Below are 7,406 nucleotides of genomic sequence, written 5' to 3'. Positions count from 1 at the left end.
TGTGATATCCATGAGCCCCTCCCAGTGTTCCCAGCTGCAAAACCTCATATCCAACTGCCTACCTGGCAAACCCCTTTCCATGGTGTCAGCAGATTCAGTGTCTGCTGAGAACTCTCTTCCTGGTTTGCACATGGCCATGTTCTTTCTGCGTCCTCACACGGTGGAGAGTGTCAGTCTCTTCCTCTTCTTATAAGAGCACTACTCCCATTACAGTGCTCCGCTCTCAAGAATCTATCTAAACCTAATTATCTCCTAAAGGCCCCACTTCCTAATACAATCACGCTGGGGGTTAGGCTGCAACATATGGATTTGGGAGGAGGGAAGAGACACAAATATTCAGTCCATAGCAGAGTGCATCCTAAAACTGGTGAGATCTGAATTGAACCTAATCAACAGTATTACACCAATGTCAATTTCCCGGTTTTGATATTGTATTGTAGTTATGTAAGATGTTACTATTGGGAGAAGCTGGGTGAATGGTTCATGGACTCCATGCTGTTTGTGCAACTTCTTCTGAATTTATAATAATTTTGAAATAAATTTTTTTTTAAATTGCCCCTGAAAAAACTACAGTGAGATACCACTTCACACCCATGGGTATGACCAGAATCAAAAAGACAGATAATAAGAAACATCAGTCAGCATGTGAAGAAATTGGAACCTTCATATATTACTGGTGAGAATGTAAAATGGTGCAGCCATTTTGGAAAACGGTCTGACAGTTCTTTGAAAGGCTAAACAGAGAGCTCCTTTATGAGTCAGCAATTCCACTCCTAGCTATACACCCAAGGAAATAAAATTTACGTCCACACGAAAACTTACACATGAATGTTCGTGGCAGTATTATTCATAACAGTCAAAAAGTGGAAACAACCCAAATGTCCCTCAACAGATGAATGGATAAATAAAATGTGGTACTGTGTATCCACATAACAGAATATTATTCCACAATAAAAAGGAATGAAGTACCGGGGCCAGTCCGGTGGCACAGCAGTTAAGTTCACATGTTCCGCTTTCGTGACCCGGATTCACCAGTTCAGATCCGCGGTGTGGACCTATGCACCACTCATCAAGCTGTGCTGTGGCAGGGGTCCCACATACAAAGTAGAGGAAGATGGGCACGGATGTTAGCTCAGGGCTAGACTTCCTCCGCAAAAAGAGGAGGATTGGTGGCAGATATTAGCTCAGGGCTAATCTTCCTCAAAAAAAAAAAAAAAAAGGAATAAAGTACTGATTCGTGCTACATCATGGATGAACTTTGAAAACATTATGCTAAGTGAAAGCAGTCAGTCACAAAGGACCACATATTGTATGATTCTCTTTATATGAAATGTCCAGAATAGTCAAATCTATCGAGACAGAAAGTAAATTACTGGTTAGCAGGGGCTAGGGCGTGGGGAGTCAGAGGTTGACAGCTAAGTGGAACAGGATTTTTTGAAGGAAGGGGTGAATAAAATGTTTTAAAATTGATTGTTGCAGTGGTTGCACAACCCTCTGAATATATTAAAAGCGCTGATTTGTACACTTTAATTGGGAGGATTTTACAGTATGGGGATCACACCTCAATAAAGCTGGTGAGGGAAAAAAAAGAAGAAGAAGAAGAAGAAGAATGCCCCAAGAACATAGATCTTCGGTGAAAAAAATGGCCTAGTGGAGTTGGACTCCAGCGATATTGCCAATAGTACAATCTTTCATAGGATCAGGGGTGGGAAAAATAAGAAGATTGACAGTGATAGCTGCTGACGTGCACTGAGCACATAGAAAGTACCAAGCACCAAGTTAGGCACTTTAAATGGGAAAATATCAGTTATTTTCTCTTCACGTGTTGCTTCTGCTTCATTACGTCTCTTCTATTCTTCTGCAACTCCAATTATGCCTATGTTAAACTTTTTTACCTTATCTCATATATAGAATATATATTTATATATGCATATATTATGTATTATTGTTATATAAACGGTATGTTATATATATTATATTTTTTTCTTTATTGTCCATCTTCTTATCTCTCTGAGTTTCAGTTTGGAAATTTTTTTCTGACTTATCTTTGAGTTCTCTCTTCAGATGCATTTAATATGATAGTAAACTTGTCTATTGGTTTCCTATCATCAGTTATTGTATTTTTTTCAGTTGCAGAGTTTCCATTCGGTTCTTTGTTTATAATCTTCAATTTCTTGCCAAATTCTTAAATCTTGAATATTATTTCCTTGAACATGGTAAACATGTTTTTCTTTTAACTGTTACTGAATGAAATGCAAGAAGACCTGTGTAAATGGAAGGATGCCATATTCTTGGAGAGTAAGACTCAGCATCACAAAGATATCAATTTTCCCTAAATTAATTTATAAATTTAACACAATCCCAGTGAAAACACCAACAAGCTTTTTGGGTGTTCTGTTTTGGAATTCAGTAGCTACTTTAACAGTTCATAAGAAAAAAATAAACTAAAATAATGAGGAAAATTTTGTGAAAGAAGAGTAACAAGAAGATTATGTTCCTACCAAGAAGGTACTAAAATATATTAAGAAGCCTCAATAATTAAAACAATGAGATACTGATGTATGAAGAGACAAATTTAAATACCTATAGGAATTTAGCATTTACTAAAGTGGCATCTCAGATAAGAGGGAAGAAGATGACCTATTTAATAAATTGTGCCGGAACAAGGAGCAGCCACCTGGAAAAAAAATAATAAGTTGAATCCATTCCTCACAATATGTTCCTGGATAAATTATTTTTAAAAATTGAAGACGTAAATTTTTTAAATAGGCATAAAATTATGTGAAACCATCACCATAATCAAGGTAATAGTTTCACAGACATATGCATATGTCCAAACTCATCAAATTATGTATATTAAATGTGCAATTTTTTGTATATTAATATACTTCAATAAAGCTGTTAAAAAAATAAAAGTTAAAATTCCATGAAGAAAATTTAAGAGCTTTGCTGACCACCTCAGAGTGAAGAATATCATTCTAACTATAGCTCAAAAACCAGAAACCATAAATTCAGCTATATTTACAAAAAAAACCACACACACAAGAAAAGTCAAAAGATAATAACAAACTGAGAACAAAAATATTTGCAACTCATAACACAAGAGCAAGAAGAGAAAGACCAGCACCCTAACAGAACAACGGACAAAGAATAGGAGGAGATGTTAGCAGAAAGGCAAATTAAAAGCCCCTAACTGAGAAAATCAACTTAATTCTACACTGAACTACCATTTTTTACTTATCAGAATAGCAAAATCCCTGCTTGAAAATACATTCTGTGTGCAAGGTCATGGTGCAGAGCATTCTGGAAGGATCTACCAAAACTGCAAATGTACCTGCCTTTTGACCCAGCAATTCCACTTCAGGATATCCTCGTGAAATGACAAGGCTGCAAGGTTATTCTTTGCAGCACGGTTTGTAATAGCAAAAGATTGGAAACAACCTGAATGTCCATGACTAGGAGACTAATTAAACTATGGCATATGCATACAATGCAACTCTGCAAAAGAATGAGTACGCTCTGTTAGAAAAGAGACAGCAAGACCAAAATGGAGTCACTTATGCTAAACCCCAACCATCACCAAGTCGAGACTCAAGACCTAACTTAATTACAGTTTCTGCCTCTCCCAGGAGTGGACTCTTAAGCCAGTCAATCAGGAATCACCTGGTCAGCTAGGGAGATAACCTGCCTGATAGGTCTGTACTGTCCCCTGAAGGAAGGTGACTTTCCCACAACCAATCCGCTTTTTGCTAGTGTAATTCCTTGTCCCGCGCCCTTCTGCCTATTAAAGTCTTCCATTTTGTACAGCTCCTTGGAGCTCCTTTCTGTCTCCTAGGGGAGATGCTGTCCAATTCATGAATGATTGAATAAAGCCAATAAGACCTTTAAAATTTACCCGGTTGAATTTTTTTTAACGATTGGCACCTGAGCTAACATTTGTTGCTAATCTTCCTTTGTTTTCTCTTCTTCTTCTCCCCACAGCCCCCCAGTACATAGTTGCATGTTCTAGTTGTGGGTCTTTCTAGTTGTGGCATGTGGGACGCTTCCTCAGTGTGGCCTGATGAGTGATGCCACATCCACGCCCAGGATCCAAACCAGCAAAATCCTGGGCCACCAAAGCAGAGCGCATGAGCTTAAGCACTCAGCCATGGGGCTGGCCCGTGAATTTCATTTTTTAACAGCTCCAAGGGACATTAAGGAAAACAGCAAGGTGCAAAATAGCGTGTACCTTTTGTGTAAAGAAACAAAGGGAAAATGAGAATACAGAATAGATTTGCTTTTATGTGCCCAGAAAAACCCCACTGGAATTATTAGTCAGCAATTAATATTTGTAGCCATCTGGAAGAGGAATTGAGCAGATGGGGCCCAGAGGTAGGAGGAGGACTTTTCACAGATGCCTTTTATAACTATTTTTTGCTGTATTTAATGATTTACTTGTTTATTTAATGAACATTTACTGTCTATTAAAAATTAAATCAAATATGTTTTAGTATCGTTATTACAATAAAATTTAACCTTCTTAAAATGGCCTTCAAGGCCTTGCATGATCTGACCCCTGCCTGCCTCTTCCCCCACCTAGCTCATACTCCCTGCTCACTTTGCCACAGCCTCCCGAAAGGGGTCTCCTTTCACCTTCTCAAACAGGTCAGCTTATTTCCTACCTCAGGGAGTGCCTTGTCTAATAGGTGCAACTCAAAATTTAGCTTAGAAAGCTCTCCTCAGACAGTTTTTTCTTGACTTCCTCAATTTAAATTTTGCACCATCACCTCCTGCAGTTGCCATGCTTTTTTTTCGCCCCTTTATAGCACTTCCTACAATTTGTAATTAAGGATTTGTTTGTTTAATGCCTGTCTCCACATTTTCGAGCTGCAAATTCCCTAAGAGTGAGGCCCCTGGGGGGTTTGCTCACCACTCTGGCGCCGATTAACTTGCACAAGGTAGGTGCTCAATAAACATTAGTTGAATGGAAGATTTTAAAAACCTTGGTGGACGGGTTAGCGAATGGGAGGAGGGTAGGGACAAAGGCAAGAATGGTCATTTCTAGAAGGTGGAGGTCGAATTGGCCTCCCCTAGGCCACTCCTTTGTTACATGATTCCTCAAATGTGCCATTGAGTTTCACAAAACAACAAAGACCTTCAGAAATGATTTTTTTTTTTTTTTTGAGGAAGATAAGCCCTGAGCTAACTGCTGCCAATCCTCCTCTTTTTGCCGAGGAAGCCTGGCCCTGAGCTAACATCTGTGCCTATCTTCCTCTCCTTTATACGTGGGATGCCTACCACAGCATGGCTTACCAAGCAGTGCCATGTCCACATGTGGGATCCAAACTGGCGAACCCCCTGCCACCAAAGTAGAACGTATGCATTTAACCACTGCGCCACCAGGCCAGCCCCCAGAAATGGGGGCAAGTGGGAGAGCTTGCGAAAGTCAGCCTCCGATGGAAGAAGTCTGCAGTTTGTCTCAGAGGAATAAATCCTGCCTGTGTCTGGATTTAGACTCCAAATGCCCAGGCATGGGCGATTTACTCTTTACATTCAAGGAGTCGCCCACTGTCCACAGGAAAAGTTAGAGTGGAGGCCCCCGGGGACCACAGGAAAGAGGTAGCCAGAGCAGGCTCCATTCCACCTCTCGCTGGAGGGAAAGATGGGAAAGAACCTGGACTAGCCTGAGTCCAGCTCACTTCAAGATGACCCTGGCGATGTCACCCTCTGGAGTTTTCGAGACCAGGCAACCAGACATTGAGAAATCTAAAGATTCTGGATGAAATTGTCCTGGAGGAGGCAAGCCCACCCCTGGGGGTAGAGAGTGAGGTTATCCCTGAACGCAGTGGAAATTCTCCTCAACAAAGGGAATTAAAGGGCCGTGGCGTAGTGGTTAAGTTTGTATGCTCTGTTTCACTGGCCTACAGTTTGTGTGTTTGGATCCCGGACGTGGACCCACACACTGCTCATCAAGCCATGCTGTGGTGGTGTCCCATATACAAAGCAGAGGAAGATTGGCACAGATATTAGCTCAGGGCCAATCTTCCTCACCAAAAAAAAAAAAGAAAATAAAAGAAAAGGAAAAGAAAGGAAATTAAAATTTTGGGAGGTAGTCTAGGCTTTAGACTAGAGGATGGTGAACACAGTCTGCAGAGGTTGTTGGCTTGCTCAAGGGACAATGCTCTCAATGAGACAATGTTCTCAATGGGACAATGCTCTCAATGTGGGGAGGTGACTTGGCCCTGGCTGGGGATGGAGGGGTGGGACACAGTCATGGGACTCCCTGGTAAGTTTAGGTGTAACTGGAGCCACATCTAGTAGCAGTAAGAGTTCTCTGTGTGTGTGTGTCTCTCTCTGTCTCTCCCTCCCTCTCCCTGTATTGTGCTTTTCTTCTGAAACCTGGAGCCTCCAGGAGAATCTTGTTACAAGTTTTCAAGTTACAGCTTGATTTTAGCTGTGCTATGTGAAGCAGGGACGTGCCTGCTGAGAACAGGAGAAGGAGAACAAACAGCCTGCAAGAAGATGTGGCCCCCAAACTGACCACAGGATGTTATCTAAAGCAGAAGATCCCACGTAAGCGGGGGCCAGCAGTTTGGGGCCAGCAGGTGGTAAGTGACGACCAGCACAGATTTGTGAAATACAAAACTATAGCGCAAGGGGCTGGCCTGGTGGCGCAGCAGTTGTGTGTGCACCTTCCACTTCGGCAGCCCAGGGTTCGCCAATTTGGATCCCGGGTGCAGACATGGCACCGCTTGGCAAGCCATGCTGCAGCAGGCGTCCCACATATAAAAAGTAGAGAAAGATGGGCACAGATGTTAGCTCAGGGCCAGTCTTTCTCAGCAAAAAACAGGAGGATTGGCAGCAGATGTTAGCTCAGGGCTAATCTTCCTAAAAAAAAAAGAAAAGAAAAAACCTATAGCACACTCTGCAGGATTTCCCAAAACCCTCGCAGGGAGTGGGAGGAGGGAGTCAGGTGACAGACCGAATTTTGGGGGGGTGGCAGGTGTTGTGTGATTAAGATGGATGGGGACGTAAACCATTTTAATGTGGGCAATAAAATTTATATGTGCAGTAATAAGCATGAGAACATTTATAGTAGCATCGTTTGTAATAGCCAAAAGTTGGAAATAACTTAAACTCCACCCACAGTAGAATGGATACATTGTGGGTATCACACAGGACAATACTACACAGCATTGACACTGAGCCAGAGGCTTCAGCCACAACACAGGTAAATCTCAAAGATGATGCTGAGTACAACAAGCAAGTTATCAGAGGATAGTTCGTTTAAATAAAGTTTGAAAATAGATAAAACTATCACTTAGAGGTGAAATAGAGATGGTAAAACTTAAAGAAAAGCAAGGAAATAATTATCACAAAATCAGAAAACTCAGAGAAGCACGTGGTTAGGGTGGACAGGGGCGTTG

Source organism: Equus asinus, chromosome 2 (genome assembly GCF_041296235.1).
Source record: "Equus asinus isolate D_3611 breed Donkey chromosome 2, EquAss-T2T_v2, whole genome shotgun sequence".
Lineage (NCBI taxonomy): Eukaryota > Metazoa > Chordata > Mammalia > Perissodactyla > Equidae > Equus > Equus asinus.
This window is presented reverse-complemented; position numbering follows the sequence as displayed.